We start from the raw sequence: 15,055 nt of genomic DNA on the forward strand, positions 1-15,055 counted from the left end.
AAGCAAGAGCCCAGTTTTGGGGACAACACAATCACCTTTTTTTTAAAAAACATTTTGCCATGATAAACCACGTTTGTGCATACTTGATGAATTCAGGTCTGTCCATCTGTCCATCCATTTATCTCTCTCCTGGATGTACATGTTTTGTGTGTATATTTTGAATTGTGCATTAAATTGGGATTTCTGAAGGGTACAGATTTTGGCACTTAGAAAAAAAAATACATCGGCAAACCCTGTATTTCTCTAGGAAAATGCCAGTAATTGTGGTTTTCGTTCTGCTGTATGCATCTCTTTTCTTCTCTACACATTAGAGAAACTCGTTTTCCACACCAGTTAAAGTACCTTTCAACAAATCTTCACCCCTCATCCTCCCTCTCCTTGAAATAAAGAAATCATTTTTAATTTAATGTCAGTGCATGGACCAAATGAAACTTTGAGAATTTAACTCAGCAGGATTCTTCCTTCCTTAGATACAGATTAACAGAGTTGGAAGGGAACTTGTAGGTCATCTAGTCTAACCCCCCTGCCCAAGCAAGAGACCCTACAGCATTTCCAACAGATGGCAGTCCAATCTCTTCCTGAAAGCTTCCAGGGATGAAGTTCCCACAACCTCTGAAGGCAAGCTGTTCTATTAGTTGATTTCTCACACTGTCAGAAAATTTCTCCTTATGTCTAGTTTGAATCTCTCCTTGTTCATTTTCCATCCATTATTCCTTGTCTGGCCTTCAGGTGCTTTGGACAACAGGTTCACCCCCTTCCTCTCTGTGGCAGCCCCTCAAATATTGGAAGACTGCTATCATGTCTCCCCTGGTCCTTCTCTTCACTAGACTAGCCATGCCCAGTTCCTGTAATCGTTCTTCATGTTTTGGTCTCCAGTCCCCTAATCATCTTTGTTGCTCTTCTCTACAACCAACCTTCCTTCCTTCCTTCCTTCCTTCCTTCCTTCCTTCCTTCCTTCTTCCTTCCCTTTCCCTTCCTTCCTTTTCTTTCCCTTCCTTCTTCCTTTCCCCTCTTCCTTCCTTCCTTCCTTCTTCCTTTTCCTTCCTTCCTTCCTTCCTTCCTTCCTTCCTTCCTTCCTTCCTTCCTTCCTTCCTTCCTTCCTTCCTTCCTTCCTTCCTTCCTTCCTTCCTTCCCACCTACCCTTGAAATGGTTTCAAGTAATAAATTAGACAACGTGCTGCTTCTGCTCTATTTGAGTTGGAGGTTAAGCAAGGCAGAGGGGAGTATAGGCACAGCTCCTCCAAGCTGTTTGTTTGGACTGTTTGAAGGAATTCATCCAGAGCTGTATAGAGCGACGGTGGTGAAATTGTGTTTTTAAAATTAAAAGAAAAGAAGGAAGGATTCACAGTTTATATGTCATCGTCTCCGTCTCCCAGAGCTGCTCCCACAGGATCGCTCTTTTTTATCCTGCAGCCCGCGGGCAAGAACATCCCCAAAAGCCCAGCTCCCGGGAGATATTTTTGCATCCTCCTGGCTCGCCGTTTGGAGCCGTGGTCGAGTGAGTCACTTAGGACCCCGGGAGAGCTTTCAGCGAGTGCAGGAACAAAAGCTGGGTGCCCACTGAGCATGTGCGAAAGCGAGGCTTGCTCTCTTAAGGCTGGGTTAGTTACTGATATAAACAGCTGGAGGTATTCAAAAGGCTGAGTTGTAGAGACCCAGCAGAGCCGCCGGAGCGAGGAGATGCGAGGGGAGGATTACGGCTTCTGCGGGCTTTCCGTCGGGCTGGCAGAAGAAGGATTAGTCAAGGGCAACCCTTTTTCGACGCTGCCGTCCACTTTGTAGGCTGTCTGCCTCCCTGTCTGTCTTCCCTGGGCTTTGCCAGGGACTTTTTCCTTTCTCTTGGCTGAATCCGGAGTTTTGGGAATATTGTTGTCCAGAGGTGAGTCTTTCCTTTCTTTCTTTCTTTCTTTCCTTCTTTCCTTCCTTCCTGGCACATGGGGGAAAAACCTTGGCACTTTCCCATCCTCCACTGCTTGGCTCGGGACTGGAGAACTTTTCCGGGCTTTTTCCTCGCCAACAGTTTTTTGGGTCCCCCCCCCCCCAGCCTTAAGGGATTGCGTGCCTTTATTTATTTATTTTTAAGGAAGGCAGCCTCTCTCAAGGAAGGATGAAAAGCATCCTTTTCAATTGGGGAGGGGAGGTAGAGTAGACGGACAGGGCGATCTCACGAAGGTTTGGCTTAGTGGATCAGGGTTCATCATCTCTCATATGTAGGGCACCAAAGGAGGCTTGGAAGGACCAATTTTGTATCTGGGTCTATTGCCGGAAGAGGTTGCCTGATTAGGTTTGGAGAGAGAGAAAAAAAACAGGTACAATCCACTTTCTCTTCCAAGCACCCTTCTTCGTGATCAGAGATATTTTCTAAGACTTTATCAATAGCCTATTTTTGCTTTGGGGGGGGTTCGATGGCTGGAGGGGAGTAGGGGGGGTGTCTTCTGGCATTTTGGGTGCTTTCAGTGCTCAGGCCTCTTTCGAGAATGTATCGAGATGTATTGGAAACCGTGTCCTCTCCCGGCTGGAGAAAGCTGCTTTTCTGAAATTGGTGTTATGCAAAGCTTGTTCTAAGGGGTTTCTTTCTTCAGGAGGGAAAAAAAAAAAAACTTATTCCTTCACCTCTGAAAATCCTATTGGCTTGCCGGGAAGTATTTTGCATGCTGTTCCAGGAAGATCCAAAGGGAGAGTTGTTTATTATTATTATTATTTTGAAAGCTCCCTTGATCTTAAATTTGATAAGAATTCTTTGGCAGCCTTCCTCCCCCCCCCTTTTTAAAATGTTGATATAAAAGACAATAGAGCACCGATGGTCATAATTATACCAAAACAAACATACACACACACACACACACACACACACACACACACACAGCTCAAGTTTATTTCTATTAAACCGGTAGGGTTTAATCTTAATTTTTCACACCATAATCTTCCAATGTTGTGGTTGACTCATAATGGATCATTGTAAGACTGCAGGAAGCAAGCCTATAGTTCTACTTTACAAGGAGGAAGGAAGGAAAGCATTCTTCCCTTCCACTTCAGCCAGTCTCTTATCTTCATTTCTCCAGGGTAACGGCAATGTTCTTGAAAAGTAATTCCATGAATATGTCTCCTTCTCCAAACCCCCCTTTTCCAATTGAACCCTGACTATGATGAATAAGAGAAATCTCAAATTGTTGCTGATGGATACTACCGGATGGCTGTTCCTCTTACGATACCATGTTTGTTTACTGCTTTTCACCATCTCCTTGGGCATCCTTGCAATTTCTTGCACTTCTTATGGTGGCATCTGCCTTCCTTCCACTGTTTTGCTCCACATATGTATTCTCCATAGCCCCCCCCCCCCCCCGATTGCCCTATGCCACTTCAGTATCTATAGGGTGCCCTTTAAGTCATTAAGGCTTACCCATTCATGCAGGTGAATGATCCTGGGAACAAGGAAAAGAGTGCAAATGAGCCAATTAGGTCATTACATGGAGAGGCAAATTGAAATCAAATTGGGTTTCCGTAGAGGACATCAGCCCATCAATAACTATTCTTCTTAAGGGGTCCAGGACATTCAGGATGTAAAAGAAATAATTGCCTATTTCCTTTAGAACAGAAAGATACAGTCCACCAGTACAGTCTGAGTCATAAGCACGGCTGGTGGAAATATACAGAATGTCCTCAAAACTTTTTATGCAAAACAACGGGTGTTTGAAAAAGGAGGTAGGCGCACATCCTTCCTCTTCCCCCACCCCCGGGCTGGGGAGAGGAAGCCAGGTGAGGGAGTCATGATAGATGCTTGAGTAAAAAACAAACAATTATGAAGAAACAGCGTGTCAAACAGGGTGTGTATATTTGGGAACTTTGTCTACAAAGATATTATGGGGGAATTGCATAGAAAAAGGTGACCCCGATTTGATGTACATGTATGGGATAGGGTTCAGTAGGGGTATAGATACAGGCAGAAAGACAGGACAGAATAATAAGTAAATATACAAAACCTGACCTAGAATGTATTTGCAACCAACCCAATGTCCCTATGCAAGGTGACAAGAGTCGAAGGGAACCAAATGAGATTTGCCAATAGGTGGCAAAGTAAGCAGTAGGTAATTGTGTAGAGCAGAGTTTTAAGATCACACCTGGAATACGGCATCCAGTTTTTGTCACCATATTATAAAAAAAGATGTAGAGCTCGCTTCTCTGCCTGTTGGCTAAGATCAAGTGTAGTATCTGTTCTTATCAGTTTAATATCTGATGTGTCCTCTATTTGAGGACTGCATATTAAATAATTTTTTAAACATTAAACTACCCTTCCCAAAAAAAATCCACCTAAAAGTAAAATTGTTTTGAGTATCCCCCCCCCAAAAAAAAAGATGTAGAAATTCTGGAAAGAGTGGGGAAAAGAACAACGGACATGATTAGAGGGCTGGGGGGCTAAAACACATGAAGAAGGGTTGTAGGAACTGGCTATGTCTAGTTTAATGAAAAGAAGGACTAGGGGTGACATGATAGCAGTCTTCCAAAGTTTGAGGGGCTGCCACAAAGAAGAGGGAGTCAAGCTAGTCTCCAAAGCACCTGAGGATGGAACAAGAAGCAATGAATGGAAGCTGGTTAGAGAGAGATCGCAACCATTGTTTTGGACATTTTGTTTTACTACCGGTTTGCTCGTGTGCGTAGGTGCTCACTCACGACTCTTCTGCACATGTGTATAAGCATCCAGGCAGGTGGGCAAAGTCACCCGCCGCTGCCACTACCGATTCGCCCGATCCAGGCTGAACCAGGAGCAACCCACCTCTGATCTCAGCCTAGAGCAGTGGTTCTCAACCTTCCCGATGCCACGACCCTTTAATACAGTTCCTCATGTTGTGGTGACCCCCAACCATAAAATTGATGTCTCGGTTCCTAAGACTATCGAAAATATGTGTCTTAGGCGACCCCTGTGGAAGGGTCGTTTGACCCCCACCAAAGGGGTCCTGACCCACAGGTTGAGAACCACTGACTTAGAACTAAGGAGAAATTTCCTGTCAGAATAATTAACCAGTGGAATGGCTTGTCTTCAGAAATTGTAGGTGTTCTCTCATTGGAGGCTTTTAAGAAGAGATTGAACAGCCACTTGTCTAACATGGTATGGGGTCTCCTACTTGAGCAGGGAGTTGGACTAGAAGATCCCCGAGATCCCTTCCAACTCTGTTATTCTGGTAATTTTATATGGATGTTTGAGAGATAAAGTCTCCGTTTCAGTCCAGCTTTGAGGGCCAGGCTTAAGCAACAGAAGAGACCTGGTTGACCGCCATAAGCATGAGAAAACTTGACTGGGTGGTCTTTGGCATAATCCCACTTAAGTTCAAGAACTAAAATATTTAGTCTGTCCATCTAAGTCTGTTTTTTTTTTAAAGTCCTCCCTACATGTATTATACTGGCAAGAAGAACCTTTTTTATAGGACTAAGGAGAAGTAGGATGAAGAGAGTGGCAAGTGACAGAAGAAAGACTCACAAAAGAGAAGATGAGGGGAAAACAAGGCAGTCCACATTGAGAGGGTCAAAATCAGCAAAATGGTGGACAGAACCAAGGCACTGAAAACTCCTCCCCTGTTAAATATGGACATTGGAGAAGGGTGAGGCTTGCACAGTGATGTTCTGTCCACCTTTATTTGGATAATTCTGACCCTCCCAATGTGGATACTCCCAGACTCTGCTCGGGAAGGAACTGTTGACAAACATTGACAAAATCAATTACTCTTTTTTTTTTTTTACTTTTGACTCTAGACTCAACTTAACTCCTCCCACCATGGACATACAAGTTATGTTTGAAGGAATGTACTGTATATATGTATAAAATTAATATTATTATTATATAATTGTATCACAGCGGCCAGTTGTTTCGCCGGATTTGGCATTGGTTACTAGTCGGGCCCCACCCAGGGGCCTAGGACGCCGTAACGTATTTTCGTAATATGCGTGCAGATCCAAGCAGTGCGGCTTTTTGCATTTGACTGATGGTGATTTTGTCAATTTTTAACTGTTTAAAATGTAATTCCAGTGCTTTTGGAATAGCACCCAGTGTGCCAATTACCACTGGAATTACCACTGCTGGTTTGTGCCATAGTCGTTGAATTTCGATTTTTAAGTCCTGGTATCTTGCGATTTTTTCATTATTCATTATTATTTTATCTACATTGAAACAAGTACATACAACAGAGATATATATGGTCATCTCTTGTTTCAATGTAGAAAAAATAAGACTCAAGAACATGGTGGTCTTTTTTGAAAATAAGGACAACTAGTATCTTAGATATAAGCTTAATTTGAAGCTGGATGAGAGCAACAGGCTAGGCAGAATAATAGCAATAGCACTTAGACGTATATACCGCTTCATGGTGCTTTACAGCCCTCTCTGAGTGGTTTACAGAGTCAGCCTATTACCCCCAACAGTCTGGGTCCTCATTTTACCCACCTTGGAAGGATGGAAGGCTGAGTCAACCTTGAGCAGGTCAAGATCGAACTTCTAGCAGTGGGCAGTTAGACTGCAATAGCAATAGCACTTAGACGTATATACCGCTTCATGGTGCTTTACAGCCCTCTCTGAGTGGTTTACAGAGTCAACCTATTGCCCCAACAATCTTGGTCCTCATTTTCCCCACCTCGGAAGGATGGAAGGCTGAGTCAACCTTGAGCAGGTCAAGATCGAACTCCTAGCAGTGGGCAGTTAGACTGCAATAGCAATAGCACTTAGACGTATATACTGCTTCCCAGTGCTTTACAGCCCTCTCTGAGTGGTTTACAGAGTCAGCCTATTGCCCCAACAATCTTGGTCCTCATTTTCCCCACCTCGGAAGGATGGAAGGCTGAGTCAACCTTGAGCCAGTGAGATCTGAACTGCCAAATTGCAGGCAGCCGGCAGTCAGCAGAAGTAGCCTGCAGTACTGCTCTCTAATCACTGTGTCACCTCGCCTTCATGAATGGAGACAAATAAATGTGTCCCAGAATAATGATGTGAGATCAAATTTGGGTTGGTCACTGGGACCAGAGAGATAGTGTACTACAGATAGTCCTCAACTTACAACGGTTCATTTAGTGACCGTTCAAAGTTACAACGGCACTGAAAAATGTGACATGCCCATTTGTCAAAAGTTACAGCATCCCTTCAATTATCAAAATGATCAAAATTTGGATGCTTGGGAACTGGTTCATATTTATGACCGCTGCTGTATCCCAAGGTGATGTGATCCCCTTTTGTGACCTCCTGACAAGCAAAGTCAATGGGGAAGCTAGATTCACTTAACAACTAGCTTACAACTGAAGTGATTCACTTAACAACTGTGGCAAGAAAGGTCGTAAAGTGGGGCAAAACTCACTTAACAAATGTCTCACTTAACAATAGAAATTTTGGGCTCAATTGTGGTCGTAAGTTGAGGACCACCTGTATTTACCAGGCCTGCTTTCTTTAATTCTGGTTTAGTTTCCTCTTTGCAAATTGCAGAGCTTTTTGCAACTCTCTTTTATTTTTGTTCACTTGTATCTTTCCCTTTCTGATGTTCATAAAATACATTATAAAATAAATATTGCTCTTGCCCATCAGATAAAAGCAAAATTGTCGCCACTGTAATTTGGTTTTCTTAAGAAGAAAAAAACCAGGTCTTTTAAAGAAGGGCATTTGATTTCTTGATCCATTGCTAAAGCATTATGTATGCCTCAGTCAGGGGGACGCAGTTGCTCAATGGCTAAAATGCTGAACTTGTCGATCAGAAAGATCGACAGTTCGAATCCCTAGTATCGCATAATGGAGTGAGCTCCCATTACTTGTCCCAGCCAACCTAGCAGTTCAAAAGCACATAAAAAATGTAGGTAGAAAAATAGGAACCATCTTTGGTGGTGGGAAGCTAACAGCGTTCCGTGCACCTTTGACATTTAGTCATGCCAGCCACATGACCACAGAGACATCTTCGGACAATGCTGGCTCTTCGGCTTTGAAATGGAGATGAGCATTGCACCCTAGAGTCAGGAACGACTAGCACATATGTGTGAGGGGATCCTTCGCCTTTACCTAAAGTATTATGTATGCCTTAGTCACTTTCAATGAGAAGAGCCAGCCTGGCACAATGATTAAAGGTACCACGTTAGCAACTGGGAGGTTGTGAGTTCTAGTCCTGTCTTAGACACAAAGCCAGTCAGGAATAAATGATTGGGGGGGGGGGAATCAGAGGTGAAATCAATTTATCTTCGCTACCAGTTTGCAAATGTGAGTGTGCGCGGGCTTACCTCCACGCATGTACAGGATCTTTGATTTCCGACAATCAGCTGTGACACACAATTTCAATTAGCTAGAAAGCAGGAAATCCGATGATTCCAGCTAATGTAAATTGCGTGTCATAGTTGATCATTGGAAATACCGGTTTGGGTGAAGCAGTAGCATTTTTTTTACTACCATTTCAGGCAGACTGGTAGCATTTTTACTACCGGTTCAGGCAAACTGGTCCAAACCAGTAGCATTTCACCCCTGGGGAAAATCACATTCTGCCTAGAAAGCTGCAGAAACCTCTCCATGAAATCATCAGGTGTCAAGATTACAGTCCTTTCTTGCAACCGAGTTATTTAATGACCATTCAAACTTAAGATGGACTAAAAAAGAACTACTCATGACCCATCTTTGAAGTTACAACTGCTTACCTCATTCCTATGATTACATTTTGGATACTTGGCTCACACTTACGATCAGCTGTAGCATCCTACGGACAAGTAACTTTAGTTTGCAAAAAATTTTTTTGCCAGTTTCTGGCATGGTTTCTGGTCAAAATGTGCCCCTTTGGAAGAATCGATTTGCTTAATGACCAGGGGCTTGGCTTAAGAATCATGGTGACTTTTTAAGACGCTGAGCTCGTTGATCAGAAAGGCCAGCAGTTTGGCAGTTCGAATCCCTAGTGGCGCATAACGGAGTGAGCTCCCATTCCTTGTCCCAGCTTATGCCAACCTAGCAGTTTGAAAGCATGTAAAGATGCAAGTAGTAAAAAAATAGGGGCCACCTTTGGTGGGGTGGTAACAGCATTCCGTGTTCCTTTGGCTTTTAGTCATGCCAGTCACTTGATCACGGAGACCTCTTCGAATAGCACTGGCTCTTCGGCTTTGAAACGGAGATGATCATTGTTAGGCAAGCTCCCCGTTGGGAGAGCAACAAAGCGTTGTAAGAGTTGTGTTGGAGAACACACAAACCAGCAAACCACAGTTTAAATAGGGTTTTACTTTAGTGGAAATAAAGGTATCAGAATCCATCAAACAGTCCAAGTCATACACAGATAATTCAGTCAGTCATCAATGTCTTTCAGTTAAGGGATAATCCAAATAACATAGTCGAGTAATCATATAATCAGTTCGGCATTCAAAGTTTGCTAGCAGTTGCAAAACTTACAATAGCTCACGGCACTCAGATCAGTTCAGCCCAGCATCTAACAAAGCAGAGAGAGAACTAACAGTCGTTCTGGCTCCCTCTTATGGCCGATTGAGGAAAACAGCAACCAATCACATTTTACAGTATGATTTAAAGAAACAGGTACAGCATTGTTACATGATATATATATATATTGCTAACCCAACCGTTAGAATTATATTCCTAACAAGCACCATTCCCTAGAGTCAGAAATGACTAGCACATATATGCGAGGGGAACCTTTACCTAAAAACAGTGCTGAAATTGAGTCCGGTCATGTTGTGCCTCAATTTATGACGGCAACAGAAATTATGCTCTAGTTGTACTTGTAAGTCAAGAACAATCTGTAACGTCAAGGCACCAAACTGAATAAGGACATTATCATGTTTAATTGAGGTAAAACTAAAGCCACTAAAAACTGTGTGGCAAATCATGCAGAATTCTGGGATGGGGTTTGAGGGCTAATTTAGCTCTGCTCTAACCAATTTGGACTTTCAGACTTGCAACATTGATGTCAGTGTTCCCAGGTAAACCAGACAGGAAACATGACTAGATGAGCTAATTCTACTTTCTAGTAAGGTTAGGCGAACAGCGTCCTTTAAGTCTGAAAGTACAAATCTCCCACTGTCTCCTTTACAGACTAAGAAATGAGGGGGGGTCCTTTCTGAGTCTCTGTGTCCACCAGGGGTGGGTTTCAACTGGTTCGCGGCGGTCCCCGCGAACCGGTTGGTCAGCGAACCCGGAAGTAAGTAACTTCCAGGAACGGTGAAGGGCACACCCGCCTGCCCGCGTTCCTTACCCGGTTTTGACGAGTTCTGCGCTTCCACACATGCGCAGGACGCATACAGCGCCTGCGCGATCCTCCAGGAGCAGCTGGAGCATCGCACAGATGCTAGTACGCATGCGTGCACTGCGCGCGTGCACGAGGACGCTGCCGGCCCCTTTCCAACCGAACTGGTTGGAACGGGACGAGAAACCCACCCCTGGTGTCCACCCATTATGCAGCTGCAGGCTATGCCCCCATTATCTGACCATTCCCTAGACCAGGGGTCGGCCACCTTAAATACTCAAAGAGCCATTTGGACCCATCTCCTACAGAAGAAAAAACACCGGGAGCCACAAAACCCTTTTGACATCTACAATGAAGATAGCATTGAATATATTATGTTTTTACCTTTATGCTATGTATAAAAAAAAACCTATAGCGTGTTGCATTTATGAAAATGCTACAGAGAAAACATTTTTTTTTATTTCTGCATGCAACAAAAACATTTTGAACTCTGGAAAAAAAAAGATAGGTAAAAAACCTCAATAAATCGCATGCCGGCGGGTATCGCACATAGGCAGTTGTGATGCATATTTTGAGAGGGATGAAAGAGCCACATGTGGCTCCAGAGCCATGGTTTGTAGACCGCTGCCCTCTGCCCTAGACAGCATGCTGGCTGGGGAATTCTGGGAATTGAATGTCTATGGAAATTCTCAGTAATCCAGGTCATGGTTGTCCCAAAGATCCCTTTTCAAGACTTTGAAAAGAAGGACTAGGCGAGACATGATCGCAGTATTCAAATATCTCAGGGGCTGCCACAAAAAAGAGGGAGTCACACTATTCTCCAAAGCACCTGAGGGTAGGACAAGAAGCAATGGGTGGAAACTAATCAAGGAGAGAAGCAACCTAGAATTAAGGAAGAATCCTGACAGAACAATTAATCAGTGGAACAACTTGCCTGCAGAAGTTGTGAATGCTCCAACACTGGAAGTCTTTAAGAAGATGTTGGATAGCCATCTGTCTGAAACGCTATAGGGTTTCCTGCCTAGGCAGGGGGTTGGACTAGAAGACCTCCAAGGTCCCTTCCAACTCTGCTATTGTATTGTGTATTGTATTACTTTCTTGTTTTTCTTTGAAGACGTTTCACCTCTCATCCAAGAACAGTCTTCAGTTCTAACTGCATGTTGAGGAATGGAAAGATTTATACTCCTTGCAGACAGCTGGTCATTTGCATTCTTTTAGAGAGTTATTGAGTCTACCTGGAGGTTTATCTTTGTCCTCAGGGTCACCTGAATAGTGCAAATGGGGGGGTGGGTGGACCCTTCTTGGAACTGTTGAAAGGACTGTGTTGTAAACTGGAGATAGATTATGTTGTATCCCTCCCCTTCTGTTTCAAGAGGGCTTCTTTGACCCCTTTTTGGGTCCACACACTTCCCAAGATTGAGAAAGACTGATGTGGAGAAATCTTCTGAGTATGTACAGAATACTTCCATAAAACAAAATAACAGAGTTGGAAGGGAGGTCTTGGAGATCTTCTAGTTCAAGTCCCTGCTCTGGCAGGAAACTCAGTTATCATTTCAGACAAATGGTTGCCAGTCTCTTCTTCAAAACCTCCAGTGTTGGAGGATCTACAACCTCTGGAGACAACTCCTTCCATCGATTAATTGTTCTCACCATCATTCATGCTTGGTGAGAATTGTCATTTCTCACCCAACATGAATGGGGGAAAGTTTGGTGCCCCTCTGAAATCTTGTTTCTGCTTAATCAAAATTAATTATGTAACTCTTACAATGATTTTGAAATGATTCTAGATTCATGGTGTGGTGATAAAGACAGGAAGTATAGCTTTCTGTTGTGTTTCCTGCCACCCACACTGTCCAACGTTGGGTGATTCATATTTTTTCCAGGTTTTAAATGAGGCTTTCTTTAAGGTTAGGATGATGAAAAATGCATCAATGTTACTTTCAGTTATTATTATTTTTTTAAAAAAAAAAACAATTTCAGAAACAGCTTTATTTATTCTGGGAATAGAAAACCTGAATGGACATCATTCAGGGATCCTCACTGGACCTAAAATTGTCCAAGCTTGTTGGTATTTATAAAAAAATGTACAGGGACTTTAGTCTTTTGCAGCTGTCACATAGACCAGCATTTCTTAATCTTCAAAACTTTTAAGATGTGTGGACTTCATCTCCCAGAATTCCTCAGTGAGGCTGGCATAGAGTAGTGGGACTGGGCATGGTGATACTTTCAGGAGATTTTAAGATAGGAACAATGGGTTATATATTATGGGAATGATAGTCCAAAATATGTGGAAGTATTGCCTATTTCTATGTTTAATTTAAAGCTTTAGCTTCCATAGGAGGACTCAATTGAGGGGTCCTTGATGCTCCCCGAGCTTGGTTGGTTTTTTGCAGATGTTTCATTGCACAAACTAGGCAACATCATCAGTGCTAGTCAACGTTTAACACAGGGGTATTAATACAGTAATACAATAGCAGAGTTGGAAGGGACCTTGGAGGTCTTCTAGTCCAACCCCTTGCCTAGGCAGGAAACCCTATACCATTTCAGACAAATGGTTATCCAGCATCTTCTTAAAGACTTCCAGTGTTGGGGCATTCACAACTTCTGGAGGCAAGCTGTTCCACTGATTAATTGTTCTAACTGTCAGGAAATTTCTCATCAATTCTAAGTTGCTTCTCTCCTTGATTAGTTTCCACCCATTGCTTCTTGTCCTACCCTCAGGTGCTTTGGGGAATAGCCTGACTTCCTCTTCTTTGTGGCAGCTCCTGAGATATTGGAACATTGCTATCATGTCTCCCCTGGTCCTTCTTTTCATTAAACTAGACATACTCAGTTCCTGCAACCGTTCTTCATGTGCTTTAGCCTCCAGTGCCCTAATCATCTTTGTTGCTCTTCTCTGCACTCTTTCTAGAGTCTCCACATCTTTTCTACATCGTGGCGACCAAAACTGAATGCAGTCAAATTCAATTTCATTGAGGGGGGGGGCATGGCCGACTGCGTGGATGTGACCGACTGGGTGGGTATGGCTGACTCTGTGGGCATGGGCAACTTGACGCCACTCACTGGGCGTGGCTAACTGGGTGGGCATGGCCAGCTTGTCACCACTCCCCAAACTGCTGCCATATTTCCTCTTTGCACTGAGTAGACTGGGCCGAAGCCACACTGATTGGCCCCTTACATTTCCCAGGACAGCTCCGGGCCTTGTGTTTGACACCCTTGTTTTAACACGGTTCAAGATAGAAAACTTCACATCTCATAATTCCTACAGTCACCAGGAATCAACATTAATTTGAAGGTGTGCATGTGTGCACATGAATACATGTGTGTCTGGCCATGCATGTGCAGGCATATACACACACAGCAAACTCTTAGGGCATGTAAGCCCGTAATCTCCTTTGATCTGTTTGTCTTCCATACTTTAGCAGTTTTAGAACTTCACTATAGTAAAGTAAATACTATAGTGAGGTTCAGGCTAAGTTCAGCATTTTAAAAATGCTAGGTAGATTTTAGTCTGTGGGGTCTTTTTTGTTCTCTGGGCTTGAGTTGTTTGCTTGCAGAGATTTTTGTTATCTGTTTAGGGCAATATCTTCAGTGCTAAATAACCCTGAAGATGTTATTTAGTTGGGTAACAAAACCTATTCCCTGTCTACCAGGAATGGAAACAATTAGAATAGAATAATTTAGAATAACAGAGTTGGAAGGGACCTTGGAGGTCTTCTAGTCCAACCCCCTGCAGAGGCAGGAAACCCTATACCATTTCAGACAAATGGCTATCCAACATCTTCTTAAAGACTTCCAGTGTTGGGGCATTCACAACTTCTGGAGGCAATTCTGTTCCACTGATTAATTGTTCTAACTGTCAGGAAATTACTCCTCAGTTCTAAGTTGCTTCTCTCCTTGATTACAGAAGTTTCCACCCATTGTCTCTTGTGCTTTGGACAATAACTTGACTCCCAGATCAGTCTCAAAGATGCTTTTTCAAGGGGAAATTGACTTGACCTGGGTACTTGAGAGACCGCCTGCTGCCAATTACCTCCACTAGACCGATTAGGTCCCACAGATTAGGCCTCCTCCGAATTCCATCCGCCGGCCAGTGTCGACTGGCGACTACCCGGAGGAGAGCCTTCTCTGTGGCTGCTCCGACCCTCTGGAACGAACTCCCCGTGGAGATTCGAACCCTCACCCCCCTCCAGGCCTTCCGCAAAGCCCTCAAAACCTGGTTGTTCCGACAGGCCTGGGGCTAAAGAGCTGTTGCCCCCATCTCAAATGGTATGACTGTTGTGAGTTTTAAATTATATATTGTTATGTTGTTGTTTTTAAATCTTTTGTCTGTATCCCCCTCCCCGGTTCGAGTTGTGAGCCGCCCTGAGTCCCCTTCGGGGGGAAAGGGTGGCATAGAAATTTAATAAACTGAACTGAACTGAACTGAACTTTCTTGTTTTTTTTCCTTTTCAAGACGTTTCGTTTTTCGTCCAAGAAGCTTCTTCAACTCTGACGGGATAGTGAGGAATGGGAGGATTTATTTTCCTTGCAGATCTTTTAGCGGGTAGATGAAGCACTTGGAGGTTTACCTGTGTCCTGGTTCCTATAGTCTGAATTGTTTTCCCCTCTGGAAATCCATTCCTATTCCCACACCATTCCGGGGGTGTTCATCCCAAATTGTACAGCTAAAAGTCTGTAGAGATTCTCAGTCATCCAGGTGATGGTTGTCCCAAAGGTGCTTTTTCAGGAGGCAACTGGACTAAGAAAAAAACAAGGAAGTCCAGTTGCCTCCTGAAAAAGCACCTTTGCGACATACCTTGACCTGAATGACTGAGAATCTCTACAGATGTTTATCTAGATCAGTGTTTCCAAATTTCAGCAAC

At 43.5% G+C, this 15,055-nt stretch overlaps 1 protein-coding gene and 1 pseudogene across 1 annotated transcript in view; both read left to right on the forward strand.

Annotated features, from left to right (window-relative positions):
- Window positions 1-1,570: 1,570 nt before the first annotated feature.
- WSCD1 (WSC domain sialate O sulfotransferase 1) overlaps window positions 1,571-15,055 on the forward strand; it is an 86,503-nt gene continuing 73,018 nt past the window's right edge. Inside the window, exon 1 of the mRNA XM_087717190.1 lies at window positions 1,571-1,879. The gene's annotated coding sequence lies outside the window, so the exon portion shown is untranslated. The remainder of the gene's footprint in view (window positions 1,880-15,055) is intronic.
- On the forward strand, window positions 4,171-4,293 carry LOC148044852 (U2 spliceosomal RNA; annotated as a pseudogene).

The sequence above is a fragment of the Thamnophis sirtalis genome, unplaced genomic scaffold, assembly GCF_051295495.1.
Source record: "Thamnophis sirtalis isolate CommonGarterSnake01/CBP01778 unplaced genomic scaffold, rThaSir2_p1.2 scaffold_6, whole genome shotgun sequence".
Taxonomy (NCBI): Eukaryota; Metazoa; Chordata; class Lepidosauria; order Squamata; family Natricidae; genus Thamnophis; species Thamnophis sirtalis.